This window comes from Lontra canadensis, unplaced genomic scaffold (genome assembly GCF_010015895.1).
Source record: "Lontra canadensis isolate GAN:19392208 unplaced genomic scaffold, GSC_riverotter_1.0 scaffold7, whole genome shotgun sequence".
Taxonomy (NCBI): domain Eukaryota; kingdom Metazoa; phylum Chordata; class Mammalia; order Carnivora; family Mustelidae; genus Lontra; species Lontra canadensis.
The window spans coordinates 19,874,148-19,887,880 of NW_022631001.1; the positions used below are offsets into that span (position 1 = coordinate 19,874,148).

The 13,733-nt window shown below is 50.2% G+C and overlaps 1 protein-coding gene across 1 annotated transcript in view; it reads left to right on the top strand.

Moving 5' to 3' along the window:
* The first annotated feature begins 6,517 nt into the window (after positions 1 to 6,517).
* The window catches only part of TENM4 (teneurin transmembrane protein 4), a 715,043-nt gene continuing 707,827 nt past the window's right edge, over positions 6,518 to 13,733 (top strand). The window contains exon 1 of the mRNA XM_032852968.1: positions 6,518 to 6,874. The gene's annotated coding sequence lies outside the window, so the exon portion shown is untranslated. The remainder of the gene's footprint in view (positions 6,875 to 13,733) is intronic.

The following is a 13,733-nucleotide window of genomic DNA, read 5'->3' on the forward strand; positions in this document are numbered from 1 at the left end:
ACCCTGCCAGCAGCCCTTGGAACAGAAATGTTATGCAAGTGATATCCCTGATACAACACCTCTCTGCTGTGAAGGCCAGGGCTGACCTAATCAGAGAGGATGCTTCCACCATGGGATTCTGCCACCTAGTCATCTTGGCCACAGCAGATGCTGCTATTTTCTGATCAGTGCTTGCCCTGTCATCTGGGTGCAAATGTCCAGAGAGGAGCACAATCGGAACCATAATGTGCTCCTATGAATCTCAGCTCCACTGCCCAAACTACATGACCTCCAAGGCAGAAAGTAAGCATCAGCAGGGGAGGGAGTAAATTCGTGCAAAATGCCTGTCTTTCACAAGTGCTCGTGTATGCACGCTCACAGGCCCTCCACCCCTGAAGAAGGATGGAGCCCACATTCATTCACTCACTCACTGTGCTAGGTGCTGCAGATCATAAAAGTGACAAAGACACTTATGGAGCTGAGTTTGCAATTTATATTGTAAGTTGGGCAGATGTTTAAAGAAAAAGTAGGGGCGCCTGGGTGGCTCAGTAGGTTAAGCCTCTGCCTTTGGCTCAGGTCATGGCCTCAGGGTCCTGGGATCAAGCCCCGTATCAGGCTGTCTGCTCAGCAGAGAGTCTACTCCCTCCCACCCCCACCTCTCTGCTTATTTGTGATCTCTGTCTGCCAAATGAAATAAATAAAATCTTTTAAAAAATAAAGAAAAAGTACAACAAATTCACAAACATGTAATTGCAGCTTGTGAAATATATGATGAAGGAAATAAACAGGATGCAAACATGGAAAGTCATGGGATGACCTGCTCTAGACAAGATTAACCACATCAAATGTACTACAGGGGTTCATGGAGAGCTCATTCACTGCCAGTGCCATTAATTCCATCTGTCCATCCATCCATCCATCCACCCATTCTTCCATCCATTCATTCATTTGTCCATCCAATACAGTATGGTGGCTAAGATCCTGGACTTAGAACAACCTAAGCTGGAATCTGGCTTTGCCATTTATTAATCATTAGGACCCTGGACAAACTGCCTAACTTTTTTATGTTTCAGTTTTCTCACCTATGGAGTAGGGGCAATAACCATATCTACCAAATGGTGTTGCTCTAAAATTTAAATGAGATAATGCCCTTTGCTCAGTCCTGGGTAAAATGCTAGTGATTTTGTTACTAGTATCTGTTTCTTCACTCCATGCAGGAATATTTACTAAGAACCCCTAAGTACCAAATACTTTGCTGAACATTGAAGTAAAGGTGGGAAAAGAGAAAGATGCAACTATTTTTCCAAAGGAGAAGATGTGTGGGAGACCAAGCAGAGGCTTTCTTCTTCTCTAGCAGACAGTGTAACCCCCAAATACTAGCACTGAATTCCCTCAAGACAGAAAGCCAGCTCACAGGTTAGATAAACCTCCCAGAAAGCTCACAGGTTAAACTAAGTTACCTCCCAGAGAATAACACCTAGCCTCACCCCCTTGGCTTTTAAAAACAGGGTTTTTCTGGGAAAGGCACGGTCCTAGAATTCTGGAGAATGGGGTCCCTTCTGATTCTGTTGAGCCAGAAGCACACACACCCCAGTTTACTCACGCTCCTTCCTGAGTAACCTTGAGGAGTTAATAACAGAACTCACATGTGAAGGGTCAGAGTCACATAGAGGGGTTTCCAAGAATGTCTCCCATTCTTTCCTTAGTTCTAGCAACTTCCTCTGAGTCTCTGGGTCCCTGTTGCTCCTATGCAAACTGGAAGTAACAGGAAAGACCCTAGTGGGAAGGGGGATGGGGGTATAAGGTTTGAGTGAATCAACAGATGTGGAGGGCCTTTGAAAAGGTCAAGGGCTCTGCTTACATAAGGTATCATTATTAGGTTGGGGAACCTGTGCACATAGTAAACATTTCTGTGAGTTGAAAATCACAGATGTTGAGGGAACCTTACCAGGGAGCCATTTACAGCAACCTTTCCAAAGAATGAGAACATCCACGGGCTGGCACTTTTCTTGCCCTCTAATTGTGAACGTTTGATGGCGCTTATCAGTGGGTGTTCCAATCCTATGTAACCTGTTTGTGTATTTGACATGTATCAGATGCCAGGCATGAAGCATTGCCCCTTGCCCCTACGTGTCTCCTTGCCTGAAGTACCTGCTTTCTGAAACAATTTTACAACAACTGCTGGACTATGAAGAGAAGAGGTTTTGCAAATAAATACATTTCATAATTAAAACTTGCCCTTTCAAGGCTCACACTTTCTTGGCCCCACTATAGGTTTTCTTTTCCTAGTAACATAGCATAGAATCAATAAGGGTAATGCAAGCGTCTTTAATATATACAGTTTCAACAGCTCTAATAACATATCTGCCTGCATGAGAAAGAACACCTTCTCCCCCTCTTCAGCCCAGCTGATAATTTACCCTGATTTGTTAAATGCCCTCTTATTTCACTCTCAGAGATAAAGCTTAAAAGGCAGTTAGTCTTCAGGGGGAGTAGGAAGGGTGGATTAAAAAGGGATAAAGTAGAAGGGGGGGGTCACAGCCATTTAAAAAAAATTATTATGAAAGTAATGAATGTCATTGTGGAAAAGTTAGAAAGTACCCAAAAAGCTTGAAGAAGTAAATATATATTACTCATAATCCTATCACCCAGAGGCAACCATTGGCATGTTTTTGGTAGGGTTTTTCCCCCCCAGATTTTTCTCCAGGAAGATTTTTGTGCAGTTAACAATTTTGAAATCTGCTTTTAAAAAATTTTACATGATAGCATTGGCATTTTTCCACGGCCTGAGAAACTCTGCAAAGATGAACAACTTTAGTGTGGCTAGATAATCTGACAAGGCTGTCCTCCAACTTACTTATATCTTATTTTTTTTTTAAGATTTTATTTATTTATTTGACTGACAGAGATCACAAGTAGGCCGAGAGGCAGGCAGAGAGAGAGAGGAGGAAGCAGGTTCCCTGCTGAGCAGAAAGCCCTATGTGGGGCTCCATCCCAGGACCCTGAGATCATGACCTGAGCTGAAGGCAGAGGCTTAACCCACTGAGCCACCCAGGCATCCCCAACTTACTTATATCTCACTTGACAATTTAAGGTGTTTCAATTTTTTTCCCCATTATTACAAATGATATACTGCTCTTATATCTAATCTATTGGTTTTGTTTATTTGTTTGTTGTTTGTTTTTCTGGGTGATACCTGGGGCTGGCCATTTGGAGGGTCTTAGGTTGAATTTTATAGCTGGGTTTCCTGTGGCACAAAGTAGCTGTGCTGGAGAATATCAGGCTAGCTACCGCATGGTAACAGCTGACCTTACCCTCCCCTCTAAATCTCCACTTCCTCCTGAATGCTCTTGACAGGGAAGTGAATAGTGCTACCCTCCGCCCAAATACCCAAGCTTGAGAATTAGGAGTCACTTTGGACTTCTCCTTGCCCACCCCCATTCAGCCAGTCACCAGAATCAGTTCATTTTACACCCTCGATCTCTCTTAAATCTCTCCTCCCTTCTCCATCCTCACTGCAATTGCCTGAGTTTACCTAAGTGACCTAATTCATTCAGCATCTCTGGTCTTCTCTGGCCTTTAATCTACTTCTTTACACTGCTGCCAGATCCTCTTTTTCAAATACTTAAGATCACATGCCTCCTCTACTTAAAAGTCTTTCATAAGTCTCTGCTCCCCATCCCCACTATACCTGAGCTTTCAAGATGTTTGAGTTCCTTAGCGTCCTTCAAGCCCCTTCAAAATCCAACCTGATCTACTTGTCTAGACAGTCCCAGGCACTCCCTTCATGTGCCAACTCTGAGGCCTTAATCTGCCTCATGCTTTCGTCCATGTCCCTGTATGGTTACCTCTGTTTAAAAAGCACCTCCTTTCCCTTATGATCTAGCTGATTTCTTGCCTTCACAATTCAACTTGAATGCTACCTCCTACAGGAAGTCTTCCCTTACCCCCAGGGATTTGGTTGGGAGCCTTCTGTGCTCACACTGTGCGTATTCCTTAGGCAGAAACCCACCATACTGTGCCTCTCTTTGAAGGCAGGGATTTCTTCATCTTTTTAAACCTCGAAATACTTCAGTTGTATAGGTCTTAAAAACAAGGAAAGTCTTCTGCATAAAAAGAGTAAGTATCAAGATCAAGAAATAACCATTGTCCTATTAATGTCCCAATCCAGGACCATGTGTTACATTTATCGTCATGATAGCGAAGACATTTCTTTAATCGAGATCTGTTGCAGAGTCTCTCGCTTACCTGATTTTGGTGTTTGTGAAGAGTATGTGACAATTATTTCCTTGAATGGTCCTCAACTTGGGTGTGTCTGATGTTTCTTCATGATTAGATTCAGGGCGAGGAATACCACAGAAGTGAGGTTCTTCTGTCCCTCTCAGTGTGTCACATCAGGAGGCGCACGACGTCTACCTATCACATTACCAGTGATACTGACTTATTCATTACTTCAGGCAGAGTTGGCCAGGCTTTTGAACTGTAAAGTTACTGTTTTTCCTTTTGAAATTAGTCAAAGATACTTTGAGAGGATGCAAGCTATCTTGTTTCCCATCATACTTTCCCCTGCCACTTTTAGCTTGGGACTGTTTTTCCATCAGTTGAGTGAAGTGCACAGAATGAACAGTGGATTCCAAAATTTTCACTCAAGGATTCCTTTCTTATCCCCTCTGCCATGGACCTCATATATTGAAAGATTCTGTCCACCAAACAAATGATATTTCTCAAGGTATATGTGATTCATTTCCCAATTGCCCATTCATCAGACATGTCCATCACTCTGTAGGCTCACAAAGGCCAGGCTTGCTTGCCTTACTGCTGGATGCCCACAGCCCACCACAGTGCCAGTGACAGAGTGACTCTAACTGTCCATCGTAGCTTATGGAAAGCATTTGATACCTGTAGTGAGGAGTGAAGTTGATAAATGCCACCCAAAGGCAGAGACTTGACATTTTTAGTCTCAGAGGCTTTGTGACTGACTGGTCAGTGTTCAGTTATGAAGATTTTTAAAAATAGATTGGACAGAGTGCATGGAAACCCCCCCCCCCATCCACTCCTACCTCTGTCCGGGAAGTTCCGGGAAGCCTTAGTCAGGAGATGTTGAAGGGGCATCCCAGCACCCCAAGTCTGTAATCTCTGTGATGCCTCTGAAATCAGCTGGCTAGACAATCTCCTGTTCATACAACAGAGTTTATCAAATATCCTAGACCTTGCTTCACATTTCTATAACCTTATATTGTCCCATTGCCTCCTTCATTGCACACTTTAGACTCTGGTGATACAATGTAGGGGAAGATCATGAAGGGAGTTTTTTTAAAAATTGTGGAGGGAGGAGAAAGAAAGTCATATTGTTTGAACTTCTGTATGCCCAGTGCTTTCTTTCCTTTGTTCCCTCTTTTGCCCCTTACCATAAGGGGTGAGGTAGGTATAATTATCCATTTTACAGAGGGGAAACTTGAGGCAGGGCTAGAGATAATGATTTGCACGAAGACACGAAGCTGGCAGGCAGCAGGGCTGCTGTGGGAATTTCTCGCCTCTCTCCAAAGCCCTTGCAAGTTGCCTTTGCACCAGGCTGCCTCTCCCATCCCATGAAAATGCCCTTCTCGAAATGTGCTGGCGATCACAGTCCAGAAATGCGAAGGACAAATCTCTTCGACCACGTTCTCTGCAGTTATTTTTTAAATGATTGTTATCACGACTGAGTAGCTGTTACCATGGTTTTAGGGAAGTTGTCCGAGGGAGGGCCTTTCTTTGAGCGTCTTGTGAGCCTGAGGAACGAACTCAAGTTCTCAGCTCTTAATTACCTCTGGCTGTGCTGCCGCAGCAATGGGAGAGGGGCTGTCCCTGGAAAAGTGTTGAGGGTGTGAAATAACACCAGGGGGTAGGCGGGGAGGGAAGCCACCGGCCCCAGAGAGACCCGGGGATAGGCGAAGAGGGGGAGGGCAGGGAGACGGGACAACACCACATAGACACGGGGGAGACGGCCAAAGCGGGAGGAGAGAAAACAAAAGGCAGGAGGAGAGGAAGTAGGGGAAAGTCCGGACAAGGAAGGAGAAAGTTTGAGAAAGGGATTGAGCGAGCGGAGACGGTAAAAGAAAAGAGCAGACCGAGGAAGATACTGAGCTGAGACAACCAGGAGAATTCGAGAAAGAATAAGCAGTAAAAAGGAGCGAAGATGGAGAAAGGAGCGGACTGAAAGGAGGGAAGAGGGAGCGAGGAAGCCATCGGGGAGAACACAGAGACTGGGGCGAGCGGAGAGGCAGCGAGGGGCCCCCGGAGGGCGCGCGTCACCTGCGTGGCGCCCCCCCGCGCCGTGGTGCGGCCCTGCTCGCAGCGCCCGTGCGCCGCGGCTCGCCCAGCCTCGCAGGATTGGCTCCCGCCTCCCATTCATGTAACCTGCGTGTGCGTGTGAGTGTGTGTGTGTCTCTCTCTCGCTCGCCCTCTCTGTCTGTGTGTAAGAGAGCGAGGGTGGGGGACGGAGGCAAGCAGGCGAGCAGGCAGGGAGGGGAAGAAGAGGAGGGAAGCTATTAAACACACACACTCACACACACGCGCGCTCACACACCCGCTCCAACCCCCCAGAAGCCTCGGGATTGCAGCTGTTTCATGTGGGGCAGCAGTGCTGGCAGGGACGCCGGCCGGGAGCGGCCGGGAGCGGGAGCCGGGCGTGCGCGCGCGGCTGGAGGCTCGCTGGGGCTCCGCTCCCCTCGGGAGCTATTGTTGGTCTCGCTGGAGCTGAGCGCAGAGCCGGGACCCGCTCCTTCCTGGGCGCCCTGCTCGGGCTCGCCGAGCCGAGGAGCCGCGCCGCCGAGAGCCAGAGGAGCCACCCGCGCGGCGCCGAGCCTCCCTGCCGCCGTCCTCCCCGCTTTCCCGGCGGTGGCAGCCTGCAGCCACGGTAAGGCGGCGCGCTCTGCTCTATGGAAAAGCGCCTTGGGGACCGCGGCGGCGTCTCGCCGGCTTCCTCGCCCCTTTTCGCTCGTTGGCCGTGGCGGGGTCGGGGCGGCTGGTACGGACGCCCAGGGCTCCCGGAGACGCTCTGCTGCTCCCTCGGCCCGCACTGAGGGAGGAAGGGAGGGAGGAAGGGAGGGAGCCTGGGTAGGAGGCTGCCGGCGAGGCGAACCAGTCTGGAGCCCGAGCCTCCGTCGCCGCAGCCCCCGGAGCCCGCCGCGGACTAGTCTGAGAGCTAAGGTTAGGGGAGAGTGGGGAGGTGGGCGCGGGTCCGGGACTCGGGACTGCGGGTGGGAGGGAGGCGGTGCGCCCGGGTTCGTCTTCAACCCGGGGATCTCCTTCCCCGCCCTGGCCCCAGAGTCCGCAGCCCCTCTGCAGACCAGCCTACCCCTGGGCCCCGGCGGGCGCTGGAGGAGCCTGGGAGGCGGCGCCGGGCTCTGACGGCTGCAGCGGGTCCTGCGGGGCTAGCACCGGCTGCAGCGGCCCCGCGTGCGGCGCGGTGGAAGCGGAGGAACGCGAGAGCGACCCCAGCCCCGCGCCCTCTGCAGCCCTCGAGGCGCTCGACTCTCCTCGCCCGCCGCCCTGCAGCGGTGCTGACGTTCCCTTCCCAGCGAGTGGAGGCTGCAGTCGCGGGTGGACGCTCGGAGCGCTCCTGGGTGTGTGTGTGTGTGTGTGTGTGTGTGTGTGTGTGTGTGTGACTACTCGCACCCCCACCTCCCTACCCCCAGTTTGGAGAAATTTGTTCTGGGTTGAAATGTGATCACCGAGCTCCGTCATTTTCCTCGCATTTTAAAAATGCAGTCTCTTGAAGGAAGCAGACGTGAGGGTGGTAAAGGAGTGTGGTGTGTGTGTGTGTTTGTGTGTGTGTGTGTGTGTGTGTGTACGTACGCGCAGCGAGGGAATACACAGTCAATTACTGGGGGCGAGGGAAGGTTCAACTGGTGAGTCCTCTCCTTGGCTGTGTGGTAGGGTGGGCTTTGCGGGCCGCTGCCCGCCCCTTCTCGGCCCTATCCCCGCCTAGGCGAGGTTGGAAAGTACTGGAAATTCAACTGCGTGGTCTCTAACTTTGGAAGTTGTCTCCCCTTTCAGGGCGACAGGTTAAGGCAATTTGTGCACCTTGGTTCAAGTGTACGAGGGTATTATTACTCGGTTGGGTAATAGGAATCCTCTTTAGAACCGCGCCAACCCCCACGCCCCCGCTCCGGCTCTCTGTACCCCCCCTTCCACCCGCCCAGGCCTGGCGAGGTTTGTAGAGATGCAGTTATCCATAAGACACCAATGCAGCGAAAGGGGCGCATTGAGGCAGCCTGGGTTTTGGTAAATCCTGCCTGCACCCTTGGTTTTTTGACTAATCCACGAGATCGCCTTCCAGCTTTGTGGAAGGCGGCGGCAGGGCACGCTTGGGATTGGAGCGCGGGGGCGAGAGGGTGCCCAAGTGCTGAGCTGTGCGACTGTGCACGCAAGATCTGCTGTACGGCATCGCGGGCAATTATATAAACTGGCTCAGTGATTACCCAGAACCGTGATGCGAAATCCCCGGTTCGTGAAAGACAAGCCTGAAAGTTTGCCTGCTTGGGGAATGTAAGTACTGGGGCGCACCCATCCCGGGACCGGAGGGCAGGGAGACGCCTGGCGCCATGGCACCCACTTCCATGATCAGCGTTGGGTGCTGATGCTACTGTCCCCAAAGAACCGGTTATCTAGACGGGAATAGGGTAGAGACTCTGGAATTGATCAGAGAGAAAAAGCCGCGAACTCCAGGGCTCGTGGAGTCCCTAGAGCCCGAACCTGTCTCGGTTGTTGGGAGGCCTTGCAGGGGATGCTCTTTCAGGAAACTAACTTTGCATACTGGGCAACACCTAAGCCTCGCTTCTCTGCCTCTCAGATCTCCTCCGACCCATCTTCACACCCAGTGTCCTTCACGTGTTTAGAAACCTGCCTGTGCTCTCTGGTCCACCTTGGAGATGCCAAGCATGCCAGCCATCTAGGCCTATTCTGGCGGGGGTTTAGGAGGGAGAGTGCTGGTTTCTGCCAGGGTTGGCCACCATTAGGTACCCATTCCTGGTTTCCTGGGCTAGTGGGGCGTTAATGGGATAGGATGGGGATGAGTACAGACTACAGCTTCCGCCCCCTCGCTTCTCTCCTACGCGGACCGCGGTTTGCTTCTGTTGCGTTTATTCTCCTCTCCCTGCTTCCCATAGCTGCCGCAGCCTGTAGCATGTTGATGGTCTTTGATAGAGAAACCACAGTAGTGGAGTGCTTTTAAATCTTTTTTTTTTTTTTTTTTTTCCGCCTGTAGAGGGACAAACCACCCCAGACCTGACAGAGGCGTGCGGAACGCTTAAGTCTGAGGCTCAGTGGCCCTGAACTGCCTTACCCCCCGCAGGCAGGAGGTGGTGGTGTGCTTGGGTGGGGGGCAGGGTTTTGTTTTTGCCACATTCCACGGTCCTGAAACCCCGCATTCCCTCCCCATGAAATCCCGGGTCTGAGTGTGTTCTGCGCTGTAAAATAAATCCTCCCTTCGCAGACCTGTGGGGCCTTTCGGATTTCCTGCCGCTGCCATGATCCTTAAACAATGCGATTACAAAGCTCGTGCTCGGCTGGGGAAAATCCCAGGTGCCGGCCAGCCGCGCCTTGACCTTGCTGAAGGCGCCTTTAACCCGGCTGCCTGAGAGGCTGCGGGCCGGCCGCGAGGATCCGGGAAGGAGGAGGGCGCCCCGGAGGGGCTGTGCTTGCTCGGGACTGGGCGGGAATCCGGTCGCAGCGGGGCGGTCGCGGGGAGGGGACGGACTCGGCGGCAACCTGTTTCCCCGCTCCCTCCCGCTCCACGGCCTCCGCGCCGCTCGGGTGCCTCCGTCTTCTCCGCGGGCCTCTAGCCGCCACCTCTAAACGCCCCCCAACCCCGGCGTCCCGGGTCGGCCTCGCGGGCCAAGGCCTTCTCGCGCTCTCGGTCGTCGTCTGCCGGGTGTCCCAGGCTTCCAGCTCCTCTACCCGCTGAGCCGCGCCGCAGTCCGCTCGAGCGGGGCCCCTGGGTGGGCGGAGCCTGGGCGGGAAACCCGAGCCCAGACCGCGGAGTTCCGGCGGGGTGCTAGCTGGAGAGCAGCGCCGCGCGAGGTCCGGGTCGGATCGCGCTGCTCTCTCCCTGCTTGGCCCCATCCTCCGCCCTCCGGCGCGCTTCGGGCGCTCCGCAGCTCAGCTCTGCCCCGGAGCTCTCCTCGCCAAAGTTAGGAGGGATGTTTTCACAGGTGGTGGTGGAAGCAAGTTTGTGTGTGCGTGTACGCGCGCGCGTGTGTGTGTGTGCGTATGCGCGCGCGCGTGTGTGGGAGAGAGAGTGCGAGCGAGCCTGGAGGGGGGTGTGCGGCGAGGCCAGACATCGAGCAAAAATGGGATTCCCCTCCTTGTGGGCGTTATAAGAGAATGATGGGAAAGAATCTGTTTCTCTGGTGAGGGTGATGATGGGAGTTCTTCCACCTAGTGGAACTGGACCAGTCTGAGCTGATTTCCCGGGGCAAACGACCGTCGCCTGTCAGCGGCTCCTTGTGAATGTCGCGGAAGTGAACGCCCCCACATTCTCCAGGCAAAACTTAGGAAGGAGATGTTCCTATAGCATTAGGGGCGTAATTCAGGGAAGGTTTTATTCCCAGCATGTATCTTTTAAGTGAGCGGGGGTGGAGCGCAGGTTGGCGTGTGAATTCACCGTCTTCTGAGGGTGGAGAAGTTGTCAGGGATGGAAAGGTTCGGTTTTCGAGATTTCTCGGATTTATCTGCCAGCTTCCTGTGGTCATCAAGGCCTTTTTGGGGGGATGGGGGTAGAAAGGGGCCAGTAAGTCAATAAACTATCCTAATGGACTTTGGTGGGAAGTAGGGTCAGCCTTGCTCACTGCGGGGGTGCGGAGCAGGCGCGGTGGAACCAGTGTTCAGCCTAAAGAATCATTATCAGAGGGCAGTTCTACAGCGAAGGGAATAATCTGGCATATGAGGTTCCCACTGAACGGGTGTTGCAGTGGAAGACTGGGTATTATAGTACTGGACGATTTGGACCTCCCAATAGATCTCTCTGTTGTATAACCTCGAACCCTGTCTGATTTTATGGGAGTCAGTTGATGGAATGTGACTTTAACTCCTTTATTTACTAGGTGGAAATCATGGCGATGCGGCCTCCTTTGGCACTTCAGTTTGCTTTCCTATAAATGGGAAGATATTCTCTAGTTTACAACAAAGTAAGGATTAATGTCACAAAACCTCACAGATGATCATTCCCTTCCACTTTCTTCATCCCTTTCCAACACTGCGCATTTGTTGGGTGGGGGTTGGGCAGGAAAAATCAACAGCCCCAAAAGAACCAGCAACATTGCATCCATGGTCTATTTAAAAACAGCTCAAGTGCTTGAAACAAAAATATCTTCTCTTTTCTTAGAAAAGTCATTTCCAGTTTTGTTAGAATTTCTCCCTCATTGAGTCCTTTTTTATGGCAGAATTACATCCTTGTGCAGATTGGCATGTTACATAACCTGATATTTCCAGATCAAGAGTTAAAAATACGGTTAAGAGGGTGATTAGGAATTTAGGATAAAGACTGTTGGACAGTACAAGCGAGGGACTCAAGGTAAGATGCCCTCTTACACTCTTTAACTCAGAGGGGTTGAAGAAAATGAGATTGAATGTCACCTGGTGTAAATCCTCACCTGGGTACTCAGCCTCCCCTGTCTGGTCCCCATAAACTGCTCCTCTGCCTGGACCTCCAGCTGGCCATTGTTCTGTCCCAATACATTCCCCCAGTTCTATAAATCTCAAAAGGGAAACAAAAGAACAATGGGATTTAAATCACCTCCCTGCAGATTTGATTCTAAGAGCCTAGCTGGGTAAATCAACGTCAGTTCTAGATCTGAGAGACCGATTTTTACCTGCCTTCTTACACGGTTTATCAGTCTGGCTTACTATAGCTGAAAGCTGACTCACTCTATCTTTACCCTTCACTGACAGACTGCTATGGGGGCCACTTGGAAAGTAGCATGTGTCCCAGTTTCCAGGGAGTCCAGCATATGTGGGTCCCTGAACACATAGTTTTCCACAAGAAAAACTTCTAATGAAACAGTGTAAATATAGATGTTTTATTCCTCTATTTGTTTTGCCACTTTTTTTTAAAGATTTTTATTGTATTCTAATTATCAAGTATCTATGCTCACTGTAGCAAGGTAAGACAATAGAGAAAAAAGCAGAAGGAAAATAAGTTTCACCACTTTTTGAGTCATAACATGTGACTTTATGCATGTAAAAAATGAAATCATAGTTAAAATGTATTGAATATGTATTTTCATTTAATGACAGATCTTTCCATGTTATAATATTTCTCCCTATGGCAACATGTTTAATGGCTGCATAGAAGCTCCGTTTTTTAATATGCCATCATTTATTTAACCAGTACTGAAATTTTGACTTTTTGTTTATTTTTAGTTGGTTTTTTTTTTAATTAAAACAAAGCTGTAGTAACCATGCTGTGCACACTGTATAATTATAGTATTTCCTTGAGAAAAATTCCTAGAAAGCAGGATGGCAGGGTCACAGGCATATGCCATGCTAAGACTTCTGTCACACATGAGAAGCAGTAGGCTACACTGTGATTTCTACTTCATCTTTTAAACCAGAACATGGCTGTTTACTTTTCAATCCCTTATAGGCTTGGGAGCCTGGGTAGTAGAGGGAGGTAGGGGTGACAATCAAACCTCAAGCAAGGGATTTGCATAACTTTGAGCTGTTCTGCTGAAGTGATAGGCAAATCCTTTTTCGAGAACATTTTTCTTCCCTGGCTGTTTACGAATCATCACTTTCTGTAGCACTTCAGCCAGCAATGGAGTTGAAATATGTAAATATGTTCCTCTGTATTGTAGGTGGGGCTGGCTCCACAGTGAATGACAAACAGTTCCTCAGAGAAGTGTGTGAGTCTAGCATTTGCTCAGGCGGCAGATTCCACCCCTCCCTGCCCTGCCCCCTTCCCTTTTCCTTTGGCTCAGAGGCCTTGGAATGGCCGCCTAGGAAATCTGACAAAGGAAACAATTGGGACTACCCACAGCAAGCTTATCCCCACCCGCTGCAGGGCATTTTGCTGGAAAATCCGCCCAGCTGTCTCTCTTTAGGGTGCCTGGACACAGTAAAAACTTAATGTGCCTACATGCAGTTTCCAAAGTGGAGGTAGTTAGGCATCTCTTCCCATCCTGGTATGGGCCGGTTCAGTGAGAGGGTGTATTTGTCAGTCTTGCTTTCACGTGTCAGACTTCTGTGACCCAGAAAAGATTTGTTCCCTGTGGTTAGGTGACTTGTCATCTGGCAAAGAATTCAGTGGAGCTACTGGGGGAAATCCAGTCCTCCCATTTCCAAGGCATCCCTTTACCCAGCAGGAGATATCAGGAGTTCCTTTAGATCTGAGAGAGGTCACCTCAGCCTTGTTCCATGGTGTGGTCACCATGAAGGAAACCCACTGCACTGGTTGCAGACTCAGAATTCTGACAAGTGTTTAGATGCTGCCTTTGATTCTGACCCCTGTCCAGTTTCACTAGGGAAGGCTGTGGAACATTTTTTGTCTTTTGTCATGTTCTGAACATCAAATCGGGGCCTTTCTTTCATTTGGAAAACAAAAAGAACACAAGGCAGAAATGTAGCCCCATCTCAAAACCAGTTGTGCAGTGCCCCCTACTCCCTGTCTCCTTGAGTCCTGCATTGGCTCTGTGCATGGCTTACTGCTTGGGCCCACAGTGGCAATGATTGTCAGATACAATTGATAAATCATTATAACCCTCAAGCACATTAGG